Source organism: Rhinopithecus bieti, unplaced genomic scaffold, assembly GCF_001698545.2.
Source record: "Rhinopithecus bieti isolate Rb0 unplaced genomic scaffold, ASM169854v2 scaffold_21726, whole genome shotgun sequence".
Taxonomy (NCBI): domain Eukaryota; kingdom Metazoa; phylum Chordata; class Mammalia; order Primates; family Cercopithecidae; genus Rhinopithecus; species Rhinopithecus bieti.
The window spans coordinates 3,256,894-3,284,793 of NW_016811100.1; the positions used below are offsets into that span (position 1 = coordinate 3,256,894).

The 27,900-nt window shown below is 36.4% G+C and overlaps 1 long non-coding RNA gene across 2 annotated transcripts in view; it reads left to right on the top strand.

Moving 5' to 3' along the window:
- Window positions 1-27,900, top strand: part of LOC108543153 (uncharacterized) — a 217,858-nt gene that overhangs the window by 162,505 nt on the left and 27,453 nt on the right. Inside the window, exons 3-4 of one of the 2 annotated variants that reach the window (XR_001889498.1) lie at window positions 11,228-11,320; window positions 18,865-18,939. This is a non-coding gene — a long non-coding RNA (uncharacterized LOC108543153). Of the gene's footprint in view, window positions 1-11,227; window positions 11,321-18,864; window positions 18,940-27,900 lie in introns of those variants that run through there. The other variant, XR_001889497.1, reaches the window with a different exon arrangement.

The following is a 27,900-nucleotide window of genomic DNA, read 5'->3' on the forward strand; positions in this document are numbered from 1 at the left end:
AAAAAAAAAAAAAAAAAAAAGTTACCATTGTTATAACAGATAAGGACTGAGAACAGACCAAATCTACACATTTTAGTCAAATCATGTTTGTTTTTCTTATCTTCCATCCTCATTTCTGAGGATATCTAATTTCTCTTTGATTCAGAGTTTAGAATCCCATTTTCTGTCCCACAAACAGTATTTGAATGTATCTAACTCAGCATTGAGCTAATAAGGATAACGAACATTCTGGGGCCATTTTGAAGTTTGCAAAGGGCTTTCATGTGCGATTTCTCCCTTGGTGCACCCCTGATGCGGTGAGGGACAGCTGCAGGCCCATTATCTTCATGAAAGCTCCCACAGAAACATATCTGCTACATGTTCTTAGTGATTAGTGAAATAAAAGATTTGAAAGTAAAATATTCCTGTCTCTTTTCTTCAAAAGCAAACAGATTCTAGAATAGGCAAGGACTAGAGCTGGAGGAGGAAAATTGGCAATTTTTTTCTTTGCATAATTTTCTGACAAAACAAAAGATTTTGACATCATTTTATGACAAACTGTACCCATATCTTTGGAATTTTGCAAATTTAGCATCAATCATGTACATTTTTCCAGTCATTTTCATTGAAATTTCTTTCTATTTATCTTGTTGGCAAAGTGAAAAGCAATTTTTGTTTGCTAACGCTGCCTTTTCCCTCGCTGCATAAAAAAGTGGTGATGGTAAAAAGAGGGGGGTTTTTCTTGTCTTCTGCAGGGAAGCCCCCAGTGTTCTCATTTGTATGTACTGTCTATCATTGCTATTTTAGCCTATTTTCATTTTATTTATAGCTTTGAATCACTTATTATTTGCTTGGAAAGAATTTGCCTAGAACTCTTAATTGGTACACATAGCAATTAAAACTTTATTACTTAAATATTTTTCAGAACAGGAAAGAAAAGGTACCCAAATCAGCATAATCAATTTAGCCATAAAACCCTAAGTCTGACTTTTTATTTTATTTATGATACGCATTTTGTTCTAATGCTTTGTAAGTAGCATAGCTGTTCTTTCTAGTTCTACATAAATGAGATTCATGCCTAATGTGCCTCCAATTTTCAAAAACAATCCCTCAAATACAGTTTTAACTTGCCATTAAGACTGTGTCTACCCATCATAAAATGAATGTTTGGGAAGGAATTACTGGCGCATGCAGGGTGTTAGTTTTTTAATATGAGAATCAGTTCTGCCCTGCAAGTCTTTTTATCACAACTTTCCTGTAGGGAAGTGGATTTTGCTGTTTTTAGGAGGTATTTCCAGACAAAAGTCACATCAAGTCTATTCCCCATTGATTTAACTTTAGCAGTCTTTGTTGTAGACAAAATTTTACAGATAGATAAAAAAAGATTTTAAAAATAAATGTAATGGTTTAGAAATGTTTATTCAGTGTAGGCAGAGCATCTGTTGGTACCTTATATCCCTTGGGAAGATTTCTGAAAGACTATAATGAATAAAATGGAAAAAGTTGGAAATTTATAGCAACCCAAAAACTATTCAAAGAATGATGAAAATTACTCTGAAAAGTTCTGATGAGTAAGTAGTTAGCAAGCAAGCACACACACACACACACACACACACACACATGCACATATGAAGGACTGAAAACGAGTCCAGCACTGTGCTAGGCACTTTTACCTGCATTATCTCATTTATTCTCCTCTCTGCTCCACAGAATTCCACTGAAAACGGCGTTATTAGTACCCATTTTTAAAGCAGAGAAAGCAAATAACATATATAAAATCATTTAAAAACTGATAAGTTAGATTGTATATAAAATAAGCTCAGAGAAAGAAAGAGATGAGAGAAGAGAGAGATTAGTGGCTTTCCTGAGGGCTGAAGATGTCAGAACAGAAAGAACTTACACAGCCTGGAAAGATGACGGCAATTTAAGAACCTGCTCACCTTCTCCTTTATGGTAGCTCACTTCCCCTCCTTCATCTCTGGCAACTGAGATATATGTTTTTATAAACTTCCAAACTCTAAATTATGAGAATTGTCAAGGCTGTTTTCTACTTTCTAGGACTATGGATTTAAACTTGGAAGGGTTTCAATCAATTCTTTATCTCAGTAAAAGAAAAGTGTTTTTGTAACAGGAAATGAAGGGATTTATCTGTAAGCTTACAGAAAAGATTGAAAACCAGCACTGAAATCCCATGAGAGACAGGAGTTCTCCTTAGTTCTCGGTTGGCTCACATGGTAAGTTTCATTTTGAGGGAGAAAAACAGAAGGGTACACAAGGATGCATCCCGAATGCTCATCTACCTTATCCATTCCATCCTCAAGGCTTTGATACAAGTTAGGGATGATTATGCTCACGTACAGACAAAAAAAAATGAGGAAGAAAGAGGATGAGTAAACTACCAACAATCAGGTAGAAAGGAAGAGAAGAAATTAGAGGCAAGCCCAGATTTGTCTTATGCAGTGTCTACGAATTTCCCATTCAGTTCTGTCAACTCGATAACAGCCATTGACAATGACCTGGGCACTATATGGCAAAGCAAATAATCTGCATCTTATTGTTTTACACCTTATTGCTCTTTACAAATGATGGCAGAAAAATAAAAGTTTATATCAGTTAAGTTTTGCTGTCATGTAGCCTCAGTTCTTATGACAAATATTAAGGACCCCATGGAAATCAGCAGGAAGCACTCTTCTTTCCATGCCAAGATGATGTGCTTGACTTGTCAGGGTGATAAGTACTTTGAATTTGAAGATTGGCACCTGTATGCCAGGTTGCAGATTTTGGCAATGAGTGAGTGAATCATTAATTTCTATTTATGAAAGTAGGACAGGCAATTTTATTGCTTGCTCAACATCCTTTCTCCCTTCTTCCTTTCTAACAGAGCTCCACATTTGTTCAGAATGATAATGTACTTTGCCACCCGGGATCTGATTTGGATCACAATTGGTCAAAGCCAACGGTGATAATTATTTTCTTTGCCTTCTCAGTCTTTATAGCATAAGGGGTGGCTGCACATCTCAGTCCTGCCAATGGAATTTAAGGAGTCTATTAACATTGTTTCCAGAAATGCTTTTCTCTTTCTGATTAAAACACCCAGGTATGTCTGGCTATCACTTTCCACGTCTTTTCCTGTTTTAAATGCAGATGTAGTACCTGAAGCTGTGCAGCTGGTTTGTAACTATAAGTTGATGAACAGAGATGTTGGGCCTGGCACCATGAAGCTGTTGAAGGCACACCAAAAAATAGTCTATCTTTTGACTTCTATTTTTTCTTGTGGAACAAAACTATTTTGTTAAAATGTTATAGTTGAATGTAGTTGGATGCTTTGTTACTTGCAGCTAAATACATTCCTAACAAGTAAAGGAGAGATTATAACTATAATCTTACTACAACTGTCTATATTAGCTACTAACTGAATATATTATATTTGGGAAATAATAATTGTGGTAATCTAAATTATTAACCCAGTTTCCTCCAAAATAATCTAAATTGGTTTAATATGGGTAACTGAAAACATACAATATGGTAAATGATGAAATAGACAAATGTCAAATAGGTGAGTGTGACAGAGAATTATTGAAAATATACTGTATTTTATTTTAGAAATAAAATCTGCTGTGTGTAGTCACTTTTTGTGGTTATTTCTCCCCCTTTTATCATGGCTTCCCATACCTATAAAAAAATGAGTTCACACTAATTATCTGCAAATGGGACTCATCGCCACAGTGAAATCGAGTCTCTCCTTGATCCTAATCCAAATTTAACTGTAACCTAAATGATACCTGACAGAAATATGCAGAGGTCACAGAGTCCCTGCCTGTGAGAGACATTAATCAAACAAATGTCATTTGTGCAGTTCAGTAGCTTTATACAAGAAAATTTAACTTAAACCTTATAAAACAGGAAGATTAAATGAAAATACATACAATGAATTTAGAATAAAAAGGCAAAACTCTAGAGATCCAGGTTGCTAAATTATTATTTTTAAAATCTGGCTGTAAGACATACAGGCCATTTTGGTCTCCTGGTTCTTCTACACTGGCATTTTAATTAGAACAGTTTTCTCCTCAGTTGTCTCTCTTTTTCATTCTTTAAGCTAATCCTTACCAGTAGGTTAGTAGTTCTAATTTTTCTATGAATTGATACTTCTGAGAACACAAAATTGTTTTGATAATTCTGAGAATACAAGTCAAATTTTGTGGCATTCAAGTGAAAATATCTTCAACTTGTTTTGTTTTCACACAAGAGAAGAAAGTAAGTAAATGTGAAGGGCTGCTTTCTATAGTCATTCCTATTCAGGGACTCATTTGTTACGCTCTTGCTTTAGTAATTTTTATTTTTGTTTATTTGTTTCCTTTTCCCTTTAAAGGTATAGATGAGAAAAATAAATGATGTTTAGAAGTGAAGCAAAATAAATTTTATGGACTCCAAAAGCCTTTCCAGGTGTCTAGATAAAGTGCCTGGGAATGCTTATATAATTTGAGTTCAAAGCATCAATTAAATCATCCACTTTTCTACAAAATAAATTTCATCTGGGGTGCATTTTGTTACCCAGATTGTGAAGAACTTATTATAAAGCCACGCTTTCATTTTCAAGTCTCTTATTCATGCTAAGTCCTTTGTTTTTCTCTATTCAATAAAAGAGACGTAAGCAGACATTTTCCAAATTTTTTCTTAGAACATTTATTTTTTCAGGAATCATGATGGGATTTGATGAATTAAGGAACAGAACAAAAAATCCCATGTTACTAATTTGTATATGACAGCAGGTGGTTGGGTTCAAGTGAACAACAAGCACACACAGAAGTCAAATCAGAAAAGCTTCCTTATTTGGCTAAGTGAATTATCTCCAGGATCATACATTAAAACATAGAAAAGCACTCCTTTTCTATCTTTGATAGCCTCAAAGGAATGAAAAATAACTTTCCTTTTTAAACATCCTTGACACTTCCCACAAAGTCTTAGCGTCCCCATGGTGAGGTCCTCACAGGTGGTTCACAGAGAATGAGATTACATAATTAAGACTTTGGGAAACAGGGGTCACTGCAAACCCACACTGGACGAACAAACAGAGGCTGGGGTTTGAGCAAAAAAAAAACTGAATCTTTTCATTTAATTCATTGCTAAACCACAAAGAACATTATTCTCAGTTTACATACACTGTAGTCCGTAACATAAAATAAGAGTTTGCAGCAATTTTCAGAAAGTTATTTTTGTGTGCATGCACATGTGTGCACATCATTGTATATGCATACATGTTCACATGTTTGTTCACATGGGGAGAACTGTCGTCATTGTTCACCTGCCCCACGCAAAAATGTTTATCTAAAATGTTCTGGGGATTAAATGCATAGTTTAATGATTGAAGGCATTTCTATATTAGATATCTTCCTTGATTGGCTCTGACAGTTAAATTTGAAAATTATTCAATAGATAAGTAGATTAAAGATACTTAAGAATGTCCTAATTACCCAAACAGCATTTGAAAAAAAGAAAAGGAGTCTTGAATATGATACTGAACCAAAAGTGTTTGACAACTCATTTTAACTATCTTTCAGATAAAGAATAAATTCAAGGATTCAGTCACTTGTGCTTACAGAGGAACATATGGCATGTTCTGTTGGAGGACGGAGTAACCCTCAACGTACCAGCCAGATTTTTAGTTAGTTATTACAACCTCTTCATCTAAGGCTCCCTGTGGTCTTTACTTCCCAAGTGACGGGGCTGAATGAAGAGATGATTGTGCATAAAGTGGTTTGTGATCTTCCTAAGGGAAAGACTTGATAAAACATGGGCTCTTCTTAGGATACAGCAGATGTGCAGACCACAGCAAAAGCCCTATTCGTTAGAACGACTCAGCCATGAATCAAGCATTGTCACATTTTCATCTGGGCAGGCGGTCACTGGGGAAGCAGGAGGAAGGGAATAGTAGGAGGGGCACACAGTCTCCCCAGGCCATTTATATCAGGCCTGGAGTGAGGGAAGCTGTAATAATCCAGGTATCATCTTAACTTTTTATTACACACCAAATATTAAAATAGCAGGGTCAAGAGGAAAAAGCTCAACTGTGATTTCAGCTTGGTAAGCAGCATTGCACTCACTGGTTAGGATGAGAGATGTACAAGCTGCTCACACGACTGCTAATATTTATCCTTAGCAGCAAAGGAATTCTGGTCAGGAAACAAAGACCAGCACAGGGCAGCATGCAACTGAGAGCTGTGTTGAGAAACACAGGCTGAGTGCTCCAAATGGTTTGCAGGAAGTCATGAAGGAGCTTGGCATCAGGGGAAAATGCTCGCACAGGCTTTTCTTCCATTCCAGGCAGATGGGAAAGTGTCTGTTCTCAATTTTATGTCCTCCTTTAGGGACATAGGGCTACCTGGCAAATTCAGGAAGTGATTTTCCTTTTAAGAGGCTTCTTCAGGGTTATTTATTCCATTTATTCATCCAGCAAGTAGTTGTAGAGTTCCGACTTTGTGCCCAGCTCTGTGACCACTGTGAGAGGCACACACAGGCCTGCCCTCATGGAGTTCCTAATCAAGGCAGAGAAAGCAAGATCAGGAAAGCAAGAGCATGTGACCTATGTGGAGGTACAGGGAGGAAGATATACACTGGAAGGGCGCTCCAAGGAGAACATCTGATCGACCCTAAGGGCTCTGTGTAAACATTCCTTGGTTCCTTGCAGAGTTGCAGCCCTCATGTCAGCATTTTCCAGAGTGAGCTGGAGCTTGGCAGCAGCCCACACATCTGCTGCATTGCAGGAATAGCTAGAGGTTTATAAAGCTGTTTCTTTAGGAAGATCACAGCCCTTGACTTCTAATATCCACCTAGGCTTTCAGGGGTCAGAAGAAAAATCCTCCCCCAGTGTTTTCACAAGCCATAGGAAAATGAAATGCTCCACTACTCCCCTGGCATAGGAACAACAAAGCATTGAGACGTTCACTTATAAAGAAAAAAAGGACAGAATCAAGATGATGCTGTAGATAACACAATGTTTCATCATTTGCATGAGGTCTGAAATATCCCCAGGCCTGACTACAGAATAGTGTGACACCTTGAAAACACAGTTTCACACAACCCACAATAGAAACAGAGAATAAGGAAATTCCAGTGTTTTCTCTTTTTTTAATGGAATGAAATTTTATTTAACATTTGCCTGAGTAGTTTTATTTATGTGTAGCATTGAGTTTCTGGAAGAAGTTCTCATATTGAAGGTTGCTGTTACAGCTTTATCAGCTAATCTTCTGTGTGTGTGTGTGTGTGTTAATTTATGTGATAGCAATAATGAAAAAGAGGAATGGAATGTTAATACACACCAGCTCCCAAGAGAGAAAGGAAGCGCTGCAAATACACACAGTGGCATCAAAGCAACATTCCTTTTGAACTAAATAATGCAAATTAGGTTTACTTCTATCCATCTCCCTTTTCATTGAAATATATTTTCAAAAGTAATGAAATATGTGTTGTCCTTCTTTTCTTACGAAAAACTAGGCCTTGCTAAGCAAAATCAAGTTTTTGAGGCTGTCAACACATGTTACAAATGATGAAATTTTTCTGCAAGCATATTAAATTAGAATGTAGAAGATCCTAGCTAATTTGTGTAGCTCAAGCTTCTAAATGTGTGCTTTGTCCTCTTTCCTTGTCATGGAAGCAAATCTGTATTGACTGTCCTATCCCACACTCACATGCAGTCAGTTTTCATCAGCCGGTCAGCTGTGGGCCTTGTACACACCCCTACATTCCCTTTGTTGTGTTGTTTCCTGCAGGCTTGTCTTACTTTCCCTCACCTTCTCTTGTCTCCCTGTTCGTATTCTCCACGAGTTTATTTTCCATTTGGAATCTATCTTATCTCCTCAACAGGAGTATTGATCCTCTGTTATATAGAACACCTGCTTCCTGGTGTCCCCTCTTCACTGTCACACAGACTATTATTGCATGTGGTCACTTTTGATTATTCCAATGTTGACTGCAGTTTTCCCAGCTGATGCCATGTAGGCTTCTCATATATCAAGAACATCCAGATGGCTCCCTGATCTTTTGCTGTGGCCAGATGATTGACTCAGAGGCTTGGACTGAAAGATAAAGAGCAGTGAAATTGGTGTATTAATAGAAACATTACTTTTAGAGTGGGGACAAGGGGGGGGAACAAATAAACAAATAATGAAACAGGACTTTTGCATATTGCCAAAAAAGAGAATGGGGAGACATAGTTTCAGGTTTGGGTATACAGCAAGTCTTGAAGGCTTGCCCATAGAGAGGACTTTGATGAATGGCTCTCCACTTCTCCCACCCCCCCATCCAAACCTGTCGTGGTAAGAAAGTGAGGTGCTATTGCTCTCTTAGCAGGTGGGAGACCAGGCCACCACAATTGTTGTTAAAAACGTAGGGTTATTTCAGGAAAGTAGAACATATGCTGACCATATGAAATATATTTTTAGGAAGATCTTATCTGGAGAATGTTGCTTTTGATGAAGGAAACTAGGTAAAAATTATCTTGCTACTCAGAAAAATGTTTTAGGTAAGATAGATCAATGGCAAAGATACTCAATTGGTTTAATTAATCACTTTGAAGTCTTGGGGATGGCCACACAAATGTGTCTTTCTGAGTATGGAGAAGGCAAGACCTTGTCTCCTTTATGTCCACATTCTTTTTGCAGTGCTGTTGTCAGGAGCTAGTTGCCACACTTCAATACTCCCAGGCTCCCGACAGTATAGGCGAGGATGGGCTTGGGATATGGCTTGTTGTATATGTACTTGGTGATTCCTCCTTGGCCTCCTTGGGCCAGTTTCCTCTTCTACTGATGGCAAAGTGAATGTATCTGTGCATTGCCAAGTTGCTTTCCCACCTCTGCTCAACATCTCGTCACACATTATAATGAGCAGCAATGTGAGCTCTATGGGGGTAGCCTCATAATCTTCCTCCAAGCTATGACTTTGAGATGCAGGCAGAAGGACAGGGAATTGTGTGTGCTTCGTTTTTACCTCTCTCTTTCACTCTCAGCAGACCACTCAAATGATGATGAGCTGCCAAGTCATAAATCCTTGAAGATTCTCTTACCAGGGATGAAAATGCTATGAAAAAGGAGAGAACTGGTAGGGAGAAAAGATAGGGCAGCAACACACATCTTTGCATCAGGGATCCAAGGAAGACCACCACATGATGATTTGAAGCTGAACACAACTATATCTTAGCTTATGTCTACACAGTCAAGAAATCAACTGAGGTAGCTGTAGCATGACTATCCTCATTTCAGCCTTTCCAGAAGTGGGAATATAATCATTATATATTTTAATTCTTGTTTTTATGGCCTTGATGTTCATTTTGGAAACAATGAAAATATAATAAAATATTTCTAAAAAATTAATGATTGCAACAAAATGTGAGAGTAGGAATAGATCAGACAATGTACATTTAATAGTCTCCCAAATTGCTTGCATTTAAGATAAGAGCCTTTAAAACCATAGGTTTTGTTCCAGTTTATGGAAAGTGTTGATCCAAACTGGTATCTTCTTGATAATTCTCAGACACGAAAAATCATTTTAAAGTTCAAGTTAAATGGTTTGTGTATAATACACTGTCCCTTGAATAACTCTGCTTGAATTAATTTCAACGAAGAACATTGCCTGTTATAAACAGAACTGATGTTGTGAATACCAAAATTCTCTCAGAAATATAGGTCTTTTGATAAAGAAAGAAATGACATGTCATTTCCCCCTTTTAAAGGCTTACATAAATCCCACTTTGTTATTCTGTAGATTTTTCTTTTGTCTAACATACTTGTGGAAGCTTAGGCAGTAGCTGCACCTCATAGAGCATCATGATTGCAGTCAAGTGTCTAATAGGTGCTTTCCTTTGTTCCGGTTACAAACTAAGTCTCTGCTGTCGTCCATGTCCTTGTATTAAAATCACTCAGTTAGTGGCAGCAGAACAAATATGTATGTCATTTGGGAGGAGGAAAAGAAAAAACACTGTAAAATGTAAAGCTGAAGAGGTAAAGTCATAGTGTGAAGTAGTTGAAATATTGTAAGCAGAAAAGGAAAGTGAATAGATTTTATTTTTAGAAAGACAAGGTTAGTTTCAGGGTGGAGAGTTCAGTGGTGGAGGCAAGGCCAAGGCTGGGATCTGGATATGAAGGCCTTGAAGGCAAGAAGACATGGGGTGCCTGACTAGTGTTAGGGCAAGAGAAATGATGGAGATTAGTGAATGGATAAACGGAGAGACTAAGGAGTAGATTAACAAGACTTGATAAGTGATGGGTATGCAGAGTAAAGAAAAGAGATGATTCAAAGGTAGGTTCATGTTCCTGCATATGTAACAGATGGCAATTTACTGAAGTAGAAAACACAACAGGAGATGATGCATCCACTTTGAGGTATATGGAGCTCAGAACACTGATGGGACAGCCAAACTTATTAATGGATCTGAGCTGGAGATAAAGATTTGGGAGCCAATACACGGCAATCAAAAATAATTGCAGGTATGGGCCGGGCACGGGGGCTCACACCTGTACTTCCAGCACTTTGGAAAGCCAAGGTGGGCAGATCTCGAGGTCAGGAGAGCGAGATCTTTCTGGCTAACATGGTGAAACCCCGTCTCTACTAAAAATACACACAAAAAATTAGCCAGGCGTGATAACGGGTGCCTGTAGTCCCAGCTACTAGGGAGACTGAGGCAGGAGAATGGCATGAACCTGGAAGGTGGAGCTTGCAGTGAGCTGAGATTGCACCACTGCACTTCAGCCTAGGTGACAGAGCGAGACTCCGTCTCAAAAAAAAAAAAAAAAAAAAATTAATAATAATAATAATACTTGCAGGTATGAAAAAGAATGAGGTTTTACATGGAGGAGGGCAAATTAAAGTGAGACAAAAAGAAGGCCTAAGATAAAATGCAAGGAACACCAACACTGAGAAGACAGGACCACAGGAACCAGAACCCAAGAAATGTGAATGTTTTCTGAAGAAGGAAGTGTTCAATATCAAATGCTATTGAGAAGATAAAGACTGAATAGAATCAACTGGATTTTGTTTCAGGGGAAAATATGTTCCGTAGAGTAGAGGGGGTGGAAATCATCTTGCAAAGTGTGGGAGATAAGGAAGTATAAATGCATTTTTCCATAATTTTGACAGTCTAATCAAAGGCAATGAGTTCCTTGTGCAGATTTTTCAACTCTGCCACATACGAAAGCTTCAGTGATGTATAGGACATAGCACATTTCATTTTTAACTTTGATATGACTTATTCCTATAGTAAGAAGACTGGCTTGAAGAAACAGAATCTGCTATAAGAATACTATCAGGAAAGAATGGTCAAGTCAGGTGAAATCGCTGCTATTGTATGACTGTGAGTATTTGCCTTTGTCTCCATATGTGTTTTGGTTTGCAGCCATTAATAGCTTGGATTCCATGAAGCAGTGGCAAAGGGGAATGTGTCAGAGCAGCAGGCCAAAATTAAATTACAGCAACCTCGCACTTTGCATTAAAACCTTCACTCAGAGATGGAGGTTGGTAATCACGTCCAGATTTTCCTTAAAGACAATGGCCCTCCATGCAACTGGCCACACTCAGTTAATTCATGCTGTCAGCTGCCTTTATTGGCTGTGGGGAATCCAGTATTGATTCTTGAACTCAGCAGCAGCACAAAGAGCCACTAGTGCATGGTCAAAATGCTGCAATAAAGGGCTGGCAGCTTGAGAAAAGCAGCCATTCCATTGCACAAACAAGGTCAATTAGAGGACAGTGCAGTGTAATATAAATAGCATTAGCATCCCTCTTCAACTCCGATGATATCACGCTGGCAGAATGACAGTAAGGAAAATAAGGTTTAATGCCGAATAAATATAAAGGCATTTAGTGTAATTTAATTTCAAGCTCTCTATCATCTTAAAGTGCTACGAGTAGCAAAATATTTAGTTTCATCATGGGTAGGAATTTATGTCTACAAAAATGATTTTCCGATAAAACTTTGTGCGAACTAGCCAATTAGTCATGTATAGTTAAACTGATATTATTAGTTTTATTGAGAAGTAAACAGTTTCTTATTCACAGATCCAATGTAGTGTGCCTACCTGTCATTTATTATCCTTTTTAGTATTAGAATTTCAAAATCTCCAGTGTGTCATGAAGAAGGAACAAAAGATATCTTGGTATTTTAGTTTAAAAGATACAGCAGATTGAGTTTTTTTTCTTTCTTTTAAGTTGCTGGAAATTACTAGGACCTTTTGTTTAAATACTTGCATTCATTACTTTTATTTATGGGAGAATTTTTCCTACCTTCTTTGTCAGTTCAAAATTAATTACAAATGTAAAACGCATCATGCTGCTAACACATACTCTATGCGGGAAACAAATTATACTCTCAAAATAGATAATGGACAGCTTGGAGAGGTAATTGATAAACCTACACTGCCTACAATAACTGAATAGATTTTAGAAAAATATATAATTGTTCGGAATGGAAAGAACGTGTTTGAATTCTCCTTGGTAATGAGTGTGCTCAATGTTGACTAGGAACAACTCATTAAAGTGCATAAAAGAGTTTAAAGAAAGTTTGAATCATGATGCCTTGGAAATGTCCATTAACCACTGAGAGTATATGCAGTCTCTTAGGCTGATGTTGTCCAGTCATTTGGTTAAATTATTTTCTAAGAGATAAATGTTTCAAGTAACCTAAGGTATTTCCAGCAAACCTGCTATGTACATTATGAATTGAATACAAAAGTCTCAAGTTGCTTTCATGAACTTCCTTGAGTAGATGAGTTAAAATATCCTGTTTATATCCCATACTTCCTGCTCTATCTGCTAAAAGATAACATTTATAAACCCCTAACAAAGATACTGTGAGAGCAAATACATAAATTTCTGCAGTTAGAGTGGGAGAATCACCTAATCTTCAAAACCATACACTAATAGAATTTTATATATGGGAAAGATCTTAAGAAATAATCAAATCCCAGCTCCTGTTATCGGGGCCAGATAAATTAAGCCACATGCACAAACATGTAGCTAGCCGATGACCAAACTGGGACTCTCCAACATGCTTCAATTTTTAATTGCTCATTATTCTTTTCATTACAAAACCAGTTTTAAAAAGAAACATGTACGGTTATACAATCTGATAACTAAAGGATACTGTTCAATGGAAAAAATTCAAATAATAGATACTGAAAAACTTGGAAAATGAAAGTCATCCAATTTCCTACCTCTCAAAAAACAATTTTATGTATTTTCCAGATTTTCATATGTATTATATAATACATATATGCATATATGTTTTAGCGATTTTAGCGATAAATAAGTTTATATCTGTCTATCTATCTATCCATATTAGTCAGTTCTTGCACTGCTATAAAGAAATGCGTGAGACTATTAATTTATTTAAAAAAAAGGTTTAATTTGCCCACAGTTTCACAGACTGTACAAGAAGTATAGCAACATCTGCTTCTGGGGAGGCCTCAGGGAGCTTTTGCTCATGGCAGAAGGCAGAGCGGGAGCAGGCATCTTACATGACAGGAGCAGGAGCAAGAGCAAGAGCAAGAGGGAGAGTGAGGAGGGACATTTAAATGACTGGATCTCATGATAATTCACTTACTATTAGCACACAGGGGATGGGGCCAACTCATTCATGAGAACTCCACTCCCAAGATCCAGTCACCTCCTACCAGGCCCCACCTTCAACACTGGGGATTGCAATTCTACTACAGAATTAGGTGGGGCACAGATCCAAACTATATCACTATCTAATCTATTAATATCTATCTAGCTAGCTGTCTATCATCTAATCGCTCTATATACTAACTTGCTTTTAATCTTTTAACAAAACACCATAGATAACTTCCTTGCTAGTATTTATAATTCTAGCATACATCCTTTCTAATGGATGCATAATGTTCCATTTTATAGCTACAGCCTCACTTAATTATTTAATACCTTTCTCTACAACATTTGGATTTCTTCCAATTACTGTATAGTATGTATTTTTGTATATGTATTTTCATACTTGTTAAAATATTTCTATTGGATACATTTTTCAGAAAGGGAATTACTGGCTCATTTTTTTTTAAATAAACATTTAATTTAGAGACATTTTAGATATACAGAAAAGTTGCAAAGATAATACACCCTTCACCCAGTTTCTTCTAATATTAACATCTTATATTAGCATGATAATATAATAAACTATGCATAGTTGCCAAACTAAGAAACCAATATTGGTACATTACTGGATTTCAGTAGTAGAACTTCTTTTACTAATGTATTTCGTTGCTGTTGTTCCAGAATCCAGTCCAGGTTATTAAATTGTATTTAGTTGTCACAATTCCTTTGATTTTCTGGTCTGCAGCTAGTTTTCACTCCTCACTTATTTCCGATTACCTTGGCATTTCTAAAGCATACTGGTCAGGTATTTTGTGAAATGAGTTAATTGATATTTGCAATTAAATTTAATTGTCATTGATAAGTGATCCCTAAAATGTTTAAATAATATATACGTCTAATATTAGTGAATGTTAGTGACTATTTTTTCTAACAGCCTTGACTTTAGAAGATAGTTTTCTCTTGCTGACCTTTGCCTATCTAGATGGTAATGGATAGAACTGCTTTATGAATTCAATTTATATTGGAAATATTTTCAGGTTTATTATTTATTTGTCTTTCATTTTTGTGAATTGCTCACTCATATTCTTTGTCCATTTTTTCTACTGACATTTTGGACTTTTCTTATGAATTAGTTATTTTTTTCCCATATTAGAGATCTTAGCCATATGATCGCAAGTCTTAACACAAATTTATTTCCAGTTCTAGTGTATTTTTTATAAGTTTCTTTACGAAATTTTTTTAGAGAAGTTGTAAATCATTTTCTTTACAGTGTCTGAACATTTTGTCATGTTTAGAGAAAGTGTCTTTTTACTCCTAGGTTGCAAAAATGTTCCTGCACTTATTGTTATATATTTTTGCCTCATATTTACATATCAATCTTTTATACACCTGAGATTTAATTTGATATGAAGGGTGATGTAAGATTCAGTTCAGTTGTTTTATTCTCTCTAAAGAGTTAGCCAATTGTCTCAACTCACATTTGCTCTCTTGCCTTTTACTAGTTTGGATAAATGGAACTGACCATAATTTAGAGAGTAGTAGTTAAAATTTTGTATTTTAAAATACAACAGTGCCTCCTCTGAAAAAAGAGTGTGAGAAGTTATATTTTACTGTATTTACTGTACACCTACCTGCTACCTTTAAAATCCTTTAATATTTGTATTTTGCTTAATCTTGTAACTGCACGTGACACTTGCTCACTCCTGCTCTCTGAAACGCTCTCCTCCTTTCTCCTTTGGACTTTCTGATACCTCTCAGCTTGTCTTCCTTCTCTCCTTGATCCACCTCGTGCCCCACTTCCTCTCTGTGTCCCTGAATGTCGGTGTTCTCTGAGGACTGGGTTTTGTACCACTTATCTTCTCACTTTGAGTGCTTCTCATATATATTGTTGAAAATATATATGTTGTTATTTATTGCTTACTGTTTCCCAGAAACTATTCTAAGTATATTAAACATATTTACTTATCATCATAGCAAATATACAAAATGGGCACTACCATTGTCGCTTCCTTTTTACAGGTAAGTAAATTGGCATAGAGGGATTGAGGAGCATGCTCAAGTTAACTTGTGTTCCAAGCAGGTTTTGGAGGTGGAACTCGAACTCAGCCACTTTGGCTCAAAAGCTCATGCTCTTCATCAATATTCTGTAATTTCCCTGATGTTCTGTGGCAGCAAATTAGTTAAGAGAATGACTCTGTATTCCTGTCATGTTTGTTGGCATTGCTATTCACTCCAGTGGAGTCCCCTGCACTCATTCTCTCCCTTACCTCCTATATACAATGAATAGCCCAGTACTGTGTTTTTTACTTCCTATATATTTTCAACGTATCTTCTCTCCTCCAAACCTACAGCTTCTATCCTAAATTGGACCTTTATTACCCTCTTTTGGTGCTGCTCTAATGAATTCCTAATTATAGGAGCACATCTGTTTAAATGGATTACTAGAATCATCTACCCAGATGACAACTTTAACCGTGATTCCTTTGCCTAAGCTTCCCAGCAGCTCTCTACCCACCATAACTTGCACTCTCAGCTCTTTCATAGGATATAGAAAGCAAGGTTCTCCATGCCCTGGGACCAGCTCTTTCTGCCTCCTGCTAATCGCCCCTCTCTTGCTCCCCTCCCACCTCAGGCACTCGACTCTGCTCCACACTCTTTCTTGGTTAGTGTCACTCACTGTCTAGGACCCTTCTCATACATTGCTTCTTACAAGCAGTCACATCTCCATCTCCTCACTCCAGTGATGGCTGGATCTAGTGTTCCCTCTCTGTCATAACACTCAATTTAAGATGGTATTGAAGTCATTGGCTTCTTCATCTCTCAGAGCTCCTTGGCAGGTTCTGTCCTGTCTTATTGGTCTTTATTGTCCTAGCACAGGGCACTAGGAAATTTGTTAAATAAAAGAAATCTGTTAAATGTTGCTAACTTGAATTCTAGAGGCAGGTTTTTTTTATTATTATACTTTAAGTTCTAGGGTACATGTGCATAACGTGCAGGTTTGTTACATATATATACTTGTGCCATGTTGGTGTGCTGCACCCATCAACTCGTCAGCACCCATCAATCCGTCATTTATATCAGGTATAACTCCCAATGCAATCCCTCCCCCCTCCTCCCTCCCCATGATAGGCCCCGATGCGTGATGTTCCCCTTCCCAAGTCCAAGTGATGTCATTGTTCAGTTCCCACCTATGAGTGAGAACATGCGGTGTTTGGTTTTCTGTTCTTGTGATAGTTTGCTAAGAATGATGGTTTCCAGCTGCATCCATGTCCCTACAAAGGACGCAAACTTATCCTTTTTTATGGCTGCATAGTATTCCATGGTGTATATGTGCCACATTTTCTTAATCCAGTCTGTCACAGATGGACATTTGGGTTGATTCCAAGTCTTTGCTATTGTGAATAGTGCCGCAATAAACATACGTGTGCATGTGTCTTTATAGCAGCATGATTTATAATCCTTTGGGTATATACCCAGTAGTGGGATGGCTGGGTCATATGGTACATCTAGTTCTAGATCCTTGAGGAATCGCCATACTGTTTTCCATAATGGTTGAACTAGTTTACAATCCCACCAACAGTGTAAAAGTGTTCCTATTTCTCCACATCCTCTCCAGCACCTGTTGTTTCCTGACTTTTTAATGATTGCCATTCTAACTGGTGTGAGATGGTATCTCATTGTGGTTTTGATTGGGCAAAGGATATGAACAGACATTTCTCAAAAGAAGACATTCATACAGTCAACAGACACATGAAAAAATGCTCATCATCACTGGCCATCAGAGAGATGCAAATCTAGAGGCAGTTTTATAATATTCTAACTGCAATCCCTGCCTTATGGTCACATCAATGGTACTTTTCTGAGCTCTTAAACGACTTTAAGCAGACCTGCAGTTGCTGAAGAAGTAATTGTACACAATTCAACTAAAGAAATCATTACTTTCAAACAGCAAGTAAAGGAATGTTTCCTGGATGGGTAGATGCTATACTATTATAGTTTTTGGTATATGTAATTTAATTGCTGCTGAGGTAAACATTCCTTGACTTGCTATTACATTTGTTACATCTGTGTTTTGCATCTCCATTTATATTAAAATACAACTGCAACTGATTTATATCTCCCATATCCACAGCGTTAAGGGTGGTATAGAAGTCATTATCTCTAATAAACCAGTGATAGGTCTTTCTGACATGATATGTGATGGAATTAGGAATTTGGGGGATTAATTGAGGTTATGTGAATTTGAGTTTGGGGATCTTTATGGCAGCATGTGTAAAAGAAAAGTCAGGATGATGGGAAATAGGTATTAACAGAAAAAAAAAAAAACAATTTATTTAGCATTTCCTATGTGCCAGGCACTGTATTATCTCATCTAAATTTTAGAAGAAGTTTTTGGGTCACCGTCATGTCCATTTATGAGGATTCTAACTCTGAGTGCTATATTTTGCAGAGAGAGCTATACATTTGGGAGGCCGGTTGTCCAAGAGTTCAAAGAGGTACCAGATTAATAGCCACTAGCTAATATTCTGTATTGTATTGAAGTGACTTTGTTTATACTATAAACTTATTTATTCCCACACTTTATGACATTTTGGGAGGACTTGATAAATTGTAAGTTTGTCGCTCTATCTCTCCCCTGGGCCATAAAAGGACTCAGGTTATGCATTTTCATAATTTGTGTGGAGATAATTTCCTCCTGCAAACTTCCTGACAGGGGTTTTGCATGGAGACTATTAAAGTGCCTCACTGCTCTGAGCACTGTCCATGTCACAAGGTGAGGCCCCAAGAGATGCAGCACAGTAAATGTTTCTGAAAAATTCATCTTGTTAATTTATAGATAAGACTTTTGCCTTGAAATCCTGCCTCCTGATAAGCAGGGGCAGCACAAAAAGGAATCCAAATATTAACTATACTTTCACTGGAGTCAATCTAACCATTTGTCCCAGCTGCTGCTTTTCTGGGATGTAGTATATTTCTTGAGCTCAGTGCCATAGAAAAACCTCCCCCTCCCTTTAACCCAGTGGTCTCAGGAGATGCAGAATCATCAGAAATTGAAGCTTCTTCAAGCTTTTGGAGTTCACACCTCTTAAAAACCAAAACATCTCAAGGGCTCTTCTGGCTACCTTGACATTTTTTCACAACTAGGAACATTTTATTTTGCAGAAAGTTCAGGTGGAGAAAGAGAATGTTCTAGGAGTTACATGGATATCTGTGACCTTCTCTGTCAGTATTTATTCCTGTTTTGGATCTTTTCCTTGTGGTTATGTTTGACATTTGTTTTACCTTCCTCAGCCTACATCCAGAACTCCAATGTGCTGATTCTTAGTACCTTTGGGTTCTTTCCCGAGGAAGCTGAGGCAAATCAGGTAGGTAGAGGGCCCTTCCTACTTGCTAGAGAAATGCAAAGACTTGCTCTTGTAACATAAAACAGGCTGCAGTTTGGCTCTTCCTGCCCTTCAAGGCTTTCCCACACTGGGTTCCAGGAATTTGAACTGAGTTGCACAGAATGGGTAAAACTGGCCCATTATGGAGCATAGAGGGAAAATTCAATAGTATTCTAGAAGTGGTTGGGGACAGGGGGAGAAGAGTGATGTGAAGCTATGGGTCCTTGAGAGCAAGGAGAGGCCAGGCAAAAGGATAGCAACGCTGAACTGGCAAGCTGGAACTGGGGGCTTCTGGAGCAGTTCCTGAGGTCATGGGAGGCCAGAGGAGGCATCCTATGAGAGGAATTGGAGCAGGTAGGAGCAGTGAAAGAAACTGTTGACTGCTTTGGACCATGAGTATTGGGATGTGTTACTCTCCTTTTCCTTTCAAAATGGTCTCACCACTCTCCCCATGAGACTAGTCTAAGACTATACTACACAGGCGTTGTGTGAAGAGTAGTTTTAGCAAAGCAAACTCTGTGGAGAGCCCATATTTTAAATTTTTCTTGCTTATTCTTATCCTGAAAACTTAACTTTGTTAAATGTGCATAGTATTAAAAAGTTTTCCTTTAAAATAAATTTCTTCTGAAAGGATGATATGTGTGTGTGTGTGTGTGTGTGTGTGTGTGTGTGTGTGAAATATTTCTTTGAATGCTTTTTGTTTTCTTTTTCTTGGTCTTGGTTATTTCAAATGTTGTCATTAGCTTTATATTCTATCATACTTTTATCTTAAGGCACTTAAAAAAAGTATCTTTTATTAAGCTATAAAAGTCATTTTAATTATGCATACTTCTCTTAATTATGCCTGCATAAGTAGACACATGTTTATATGTTAACAAACTAAAACAAAACCAAAACCTTTAGCCATTTTCTCAAAAGCAATCAAATCCACCAAATGAATGAGAATTCATATTGGTCTTTTCTGAAGAAGTGTTTGGAATTTGTAATTTGCTTGAAAATGGAAATGAAATGCCATGTTTCTATAAGCATTTCCTTTCAGTGTATTTTGCTTAAATATCAATGGTAAATGTATCTGTGAAAATATAGCTATCACAAGCCTCATCACATAGTAACTCTCAGAATCTGGATGTTCATTAAATAGATTTCCGTATCTCTTCTGTACCTATTTAAATATGATCTTATTTTTCCTTTAGCTGGACATACTGGCAAGGAAGGAAGGAAGGAAGGAGGGAAAGAGGGAGGGAGGGAGGGAAATAAGGAGGGAAAGAAGGGAGGGAAATAAGAAAAGGCAATTGATTTTTTCTATCAAATGACCAAAAGAAAACTTTACTTAAAACTATATTATTTCACAAAGCCAAATAAAATATGTAGACATATCTCTAAATTTAACATCTTATTTAGGATACAAGAATTGTAATTTGGGGCATACATGCAGACTGATTGGTGTTTGGTACATCCAAAGAACAAACAGATGGTTGGAGGTTTTATAAAAAGGAGAGATGTTATGTACTGTTTTTCGAGAAAGTTCATTGCCACTAGCAAAGTTTTGGGGAGCTGGAAAACTCTGATTGGTGAATGAGGATGGTAGTAAAACTAGTCTTAGACTTGTAGCAAGTTGTTTCAGAAGCCATGAAATAAAACTAGTTTCAAGTTACAGCAGGCAGTTTCAGCAGCCAGGCTGGCAGAGAATTACATTCTTGGAGCAATGTTATTGGTCTGACTGCTTTCAATCTCTGACTTTTCCACTCTGTTTTACTTGGGTATGATTGGAATGACCCAATTTATATGGTCAATTTTCACATCCTGTATAGGAAAAATAAAATTTGTTTATATCAAAACTCTAGTAAGCGTTCTTAAGATAAGACATTCTCTGGTTCTCTGTAATATTCTATTTACTTAGATAATACTAATAAATTAAAATAGAAATGACTTAATTGTAGTTTAATTGTTTTTTATTATAGAAATGCTGGCCAGAGGGGATCTCAAACACAGAAAACTAAACATATTCAGTTCAACATGTATTGAGGTTCTACCATCATGTATCAGTCATTGTTAAACACTAGAGATACAAAGGAGACAGGGTCCCTGTCCTTACATATTAACTAGGGAATGCAGAGGGGAAAAAACCCTCAAAAACAATGTAATTTCTATAACTGAAGCTTCCAACAAGTTTCATGAGAAACAAATGATTGATATATTTTGGAGGAGGGATGTACTTTGAATAATAAGTTGAATTTTCCAGGTAAAGAGGAAAAGTGCATTTCATCTCAAGACAGGAAAATGTGCTTGAGGAGCAAGCGTAACTGTCATAGAATGTCATATAAATGATAGTGTAATATATGTAGTCTTTTTAATCTTTTTTCACTTAGAATAATGCTTTTGATGTTCATTCATATAATTGCATGTATCCATAATTCATTTTGTTATAGCTAGAGAGTATTCCCTTGTATGGATATACAATATGACAATTATATATTCCTTCATTAGTTGATGGACATTTGGCAGGTGTTTGTGGACATATGTTTTTATTTTTATTCTTTAAATGCTTAGCAGTGGAATTTCTAGATTGAATGATAAGTGTAGGTTTTATCTTATATAAATTACCAAATAGGTTTCTAAAATGGCTGTGGCATCTCATTCCTACCAGCAATATATGAGAGTTCCAGTTGTTCTGCATCCCTTCCAACACTTGATATCATCAGTATATTAAATTTTAGTTATTACAGTAGGTATGCAGTGGTATCTCATTGTGTTATTAACTTATAATTCTCTAATTAATAAGGTTCAACATTTTTGATATGTGCCTATTTGCTATTCATATATCTTCTTTGTTGAAATATCTGCTAACTATTAAGCCCATTTTAAACAATTGGTTATTTGTCTTCATAAATATTCGTTATATATTTTCAAATATTTTGTATGTTCTGGTTATGAGTTCTTCATCAGATATATTGTTTTCAAATATTTTCTCTTATTCTGTGACTGCCTCTTAATTTATTTTACATTTATTTTGAGGAACATTTTAAATTTTGATAAAATTTAATTCATCAGTATTTAACAGCGTTTTGATTTTTTATAGTTTGTGTCCCAAAGTCACAAAGAGTGCTTCTATGTTTGCTTTCAGACATTTTATGGTTTGCCTCTTATAATTTGGTTTATAATCTATTTTGAGAAAATTTATGGATTTGATGTTGAGTAAGAGTTGAGGTTTTTTCCCACATGTGTAATCTAACTACTGTAGCACAATTTATGTAGATGATTATTTTATACCCATTGGATTACCTGAATTATCTTGGCACACTGTAGAAAATCTATTGATTTTGTGGGTATCTACTTCTGGTTTCTATTTCCTTGATTCACATGTTTATTCTTTTGCCAACTCCACACTACTTTAATATGGTAGCTTTATTCTAAATCCTGAAATCAGGTAGTATAAATCATCCAACTATGTTTTGCTTCAGAATCCTTCTTGATATTCTGCTTCTCTTACAGTTCCAAACATTTGCTGGGATTTTGGTTAAGGTTTTGTGGAATCTCAATATAAATTTGGGGGGATTTGACAATATTGAGTCTTCTAATCTATACATATATCATTTCTCCCCATTGAGCTAGCTCTTTAATTTTTTTGAAGCAATAATATGTAGTTTTTAGTACAACTCCTGAGTGTCTGTTGTTAAATTTGCCCCAAGTATTTCATGTCTTTAAATGCTGTTTTGAATGGTATTTAAATTTTTATTTCCAATTCTGTGATACCAGCCCATACAAATAGAAATGATTTTTGTAATAGTGATCCTTTATCCATACACCTTTTCAATTAATTCATTCTACTAGGTTTTTTGAAGGTTACTTAGGATTTTTCTAGATAGACTCCTATGTCGTATGAAAATAAAAACAGTTCTATTTCTTCCTGTCCAATCTCTATGTCTTTTATTTATTTCATTTAATTTATTTATCTTGCCTTGTTGTACCTTTTAGGACTTCCAGTATAATAGCTAAGGAAGAAACCACAAGACTGGGCACGGTGGCTCATGCGTGTAATCCCAGAACTTTGGGAGGCCAAGGCAGGTGGATCACCTGAGGTCAGGAGTTCAAGAGCAGCCTGGCCAACATGGTGAAACCCCGTCTCTACTAAAAATACAAAAATTAGCAGGATGTGGTGGTGGAAGCCTGTAATCTCAGCTAATTGGGAGGCTGAGGCACGAGTATCACTTTAACCCGGGAGGTGGAGGATGCAGTGAGCAGAGATTGTGCCATTGCACTCCAGACTGGGTGACAGAGTGAGACTCTGTCAAGAAGAAGAAGAAAAGAAGAAGAGGAAGAAGAGGAAGAAGAAGAGGAAGAAGAAGAAGAAGAAGAAGAAGAAGAAGAAGAAGAAGAAGAAGAAGAAGAAGAAGAAGAAGAAGAAAGGAAGGAAGGAAGGAAGGAAGGAAGGAAGAAAGAAAGAAAGAAGAACGAAGAAAGAAGAAAGAAGAAAGAAGAAGAAAGAAAGAAAAAAAGAAGAAAGAACCACGGGAGAAATCAGAAAATATTTTCACCTGGTTTAAAGTCAGTGGTGGTGAGAGATATTCTTGCCTTGATCTCAGTCTTAGTGGGAAAGCCTTAAATTTTTCACTATTAAATTTGTTGTTGGCAGTAGGATCTTTGTAAATATTCTTTGTCAGCTTGAGGAAATTCCTTTCTGTTCCTGTTCTGCTGAGAATTTCTACTATGAATAGGTATCAAATTTTGTCAAATGCTTTTTATGCACGAATTGAGATGATGATATGATTTGTTTTAATATATTCATATAGTGAATTACATTGATTTTTAGATGTAAAACCAACTTTGCNAAAAAAGAAGAAAGAACCACGGGAGAAATCAGAAAATATTTTCACCTGGTTTAAAGTCAGTGGTGGTGAGAGATATTCTTGCCTTGATCTCAGTCTTAGTGGGAAAGCCTTAAATTTTCACTATTAAATTTGTTGTTGGCAGTAGGATCTTTGTAAATATTCTTTGTCAGCTTGAGGAAATTCCTTTCTGTTCCTGTTCTGCTGAGAATTTCTACTATGAATAGGTATCAAATTTTGTCAAATGCTTTTATGCACGAATTGAGATGATGATATGATTTGTTTTAATATATTCATATAGTGAATTACATTGATTTTTAGATGTAAAACCAACTTTGCGTTCATTGGATAAACCAAAAAAGATCATGATATTTTATACTTTATGTATTTATTTAACTTCGGGAAGTTTTAAATTTTTTGTTGAAGATATTTGCGTGTAAGTTATGAGTACAAGAGCCTATAGTTGTTTCTCATTTAAAAGTCTTTTGTCTGGTTTTGCCCTCAGTAAAATCAGCATAGGAGAGACTTACTTTAATGTAGTAAAAGCCTCCTATGACAAACGCAACATAATACTGAATGGGGAAAAGTTGAAAGCACTCCCCCTGAGAACTGGAACAAGACAAGAATGTCCACTTTCACCACTTCTATTCAACATAGTACTGGAAGTTCTAGCTAGAGCAATCAGACAAGATAAAGAATTAAAGGACATCCAAACCAGTAAAGAAAAAGTCTAACTGTAGTTGTTTGCTGATATGATTGTATACCTAGAAACCCTAAAGACTCCTGCAAAAAGCTCCTAGAACTGATAAATTCAGCAAAGTTTCAATATAGAAAATTAATGCACATAAATTAATAGCTCTGCCATACACCAACAACCAAACTGATAATCAAATAAAGAACTCAAAGTCTTTAATAATAGGTGGAAAAATAAAATATTTAGGAATACACCTAACCAAGAAGGTGAAAGACCTCTACAAGAAAACCTGCAATCTATTGCTGCTGAATGAAATCATAGATGACACAAACAAACTGAAACACATCCTATGCTCATTGATGGATAGAATAAATATTGTGAAAATGACCATACTGCCAAAAGCAATCTACAAATTCAATGCAATTCCCATCAAAATACCACCATCATTCATCACAGAACTAAAAATATCCTAAGATTCATATGGAACCAAAAAGGAGCCCACACAGTGAAAGCAAGACCATGCAAAAAGAAAAAATCTGGAGACATCACATTACCTCACTTCAAACTATACTATAAGACCATAGTCACGAAGACAGCATGGTACTGGTATAAAAATAGGTGCATAGACCAATGGAACAGAATAGAGAACCCATAAATAAAGGCAAATACTTACAGTCAACTAATCTTCCACAAAACAAACAAAAACATAAAGTGGGAAAATTACACTCTATTCAACACATGGTGCTGGGATAATCGGCAAGCCACATATAGAGGAAGGAAACTGGATACTCATCTCTCACTGTATATAAAAATCAACTCAAGATGAATCAAGAACTTAAATCTGATAACTGAACCATAAACATTCTAGAAGATAACATCAGAAAAACACTTCTGGACATTAACTTAGGCAAAGACTTCGTGACCAATAACCCAAAACCAAATGCAACAAAAACAAATATAAAAATAAATGATACTTAGTTAAACTAAAAAACTTCTGCACAACAAAAGAAACAATCAGCAGAGAAAACAGATAACCCACAGAGTGGGAGAAAATCTTCACATTCTGTACATCGGACAAGGGACCAACATCCAGAATCTACAAGGAACTCAAACAAATTAGCAAGAAGAAAAGATACAGTACCATCAAAAAGTGGGTTAAGGACATGAATACACAATTCTCAAAAGAAGAAAAACAAATGGCCAACAAACATATGAAAAAATGCTCAACATCACTAATCATCAGGGAAATGCATATCAAGATCACAACATGATACGACCTTGCTCTTGCAAGAATTTCATAATCAAAAAATAAAAAAAAAATGTTGGTGGGGATGTGGTGAAAAAGGAAAATTTTTACATGGCTGGTGGGAATATAAACTAGTACAACTACTATGAAAACCAGTATAGAGATTACTTAAGGAAATAAAAATAGAACTGCCATTTGATCCAGGAATCCCACTACTGGGTATATACCCAGAAGAAAAGAGTCATTATACGAAAAAGATACTTACACACGCATGTTTATAGCAGCACAATTTGCAATTGCAAAAATATGGAACCAGCACAAATGCCCTTCAATCAATGAGTGGATAATAAAATTGTGGTATGTATATATATACACCATGGAATACTACTTAGCCATAAAAAGGAAGAAAATAATGGCTTTAGTAGTGACTTGGATGGAATTGGAGACCATTATTCTAAGTGAAGTAACTCAGGAATGGAAAACCAAACATTCTATGTTCTCACTCATAGGAATGATACAATGGACTTTGAGGACTTGGAGGGAAAGGGTGGGAGGGGATGAAGGATAAAAGACTACAAATTGGGTACAATGTATACTGCTAGGGTGATGGGTGCACCAAAATCTCAGAAATCACCTCTAAAAAACTAATGTGTGCAAATACCACCTGTTCCCCCAAAATGTATAGAAATAAAAAAAAAATTAAATCACCACTAGACTAATTGTTGCCTACAAGAAAAAAAATCTTTTGTCTGGTTTTGTATCGTCTTATAATATGTCTCCTTTATATATTTATTTAGCTGAATGGAAGTTTAAAAATTTTTGTTAAAGGTATTTGCATATGTGTTATGAATGTAAGAATCTATAATTGTTTCTTTTTAAAAAGTCTTTTGTCTGGTTTTATATCATGTTAGAATATGGCTCCTTTTCTAGTTTTTAGATGTATTGGCTTCAAATTGATATTATTCCTTCCCTGAATATTTAGTAGACTTCAGTACTGAAGTCTTCTGAGTATGACATTTTCATTGTAGAAAAGGATTTTGGCTGCAAATTCAATGTATTTAAAAGATAGAAGGCAATACTAATTATGTATTGCTGCTCAAGTTAACTTCTTTAACTTATTTCTTTAAAAAACTGTTCATTTCATTCAAGTGGCCAAATTTATTGCTATATAGTTATTTTACTATTTCCTTAATATCTGTTTAATATATGATTAATCTGTGATATTATTGCCTCCTTGATATGGTTTGGCTCTGTGTCCCCATCCAAATCTCATCTTGAATTGTACTCCTATAATTTCCATGTGTTGTGGGAGGGACCCGGTGGGAGAAAATTTGAATCATGTGGGTGGTTTCCTGCACACTATTCTCATGGTAGTGAACAAGTTTCACGACATCTGATGATTTTATCAGGGGTTTCCACTTTTGCATCTCCCTCATTTCTCTGGCCACTGCCATGTGAGAAGTGCCTTTCACCTCCCATCATGATTTTCAGGCCTCCCTAGCCATGTAGAACTGTAAGTCCAATTAAACCTCTTTTCTTCCCAGTCTTAGGTATGTCTTTATCAGCAAGGTGAAAATGAACTAATACAGTAAATTGGTACCGGAAGTGTGGTACTGCTGAACAGATATCCGAAAATATGGAAGCAACTCTGGAACTTGGTAACAAGCAGATGTTGGAACAGTTTGGAGGGCTCAGAAGAAGACAGGAAAGTGTGGGAAGGTTTGGAACTTCCTAGAGACTTGTTGAATAGCTTTGCCTAAAATTCTGAAGTAATATGGACAATAAAGTACAGGCCTGGGTGGTTTCAGATGTAAATGAAAACTTGTTGGGTACTGGAATAAAGGTGGCTCTTGTTATGTTTTAGCAAAGATACTGGTGGCATTTTGCCCCTGCCCTAGAGATTTGGAGAATTTTGAACTTGAGAGAGATGATTTAGGGTGTCTGGTAGAAGAAATTTCTAAGCAGCAAAGCATTCAAGAGATGATTTGGATGTTGTTAAAGGCATTCCGTTTTATAAGGATAGTGGAGCATAAAAGTTTGGAAAATTTGCAACCAGACAATGCAATAGAAAAGAAAATCACATTTTCTGAAGATAAATTCAAGTTGGCTATAGAAATTTGCATAAGTAATGAGGAGCCAAATGTTAATCCTCACAACACTGACAAAATGTCTCCAGAG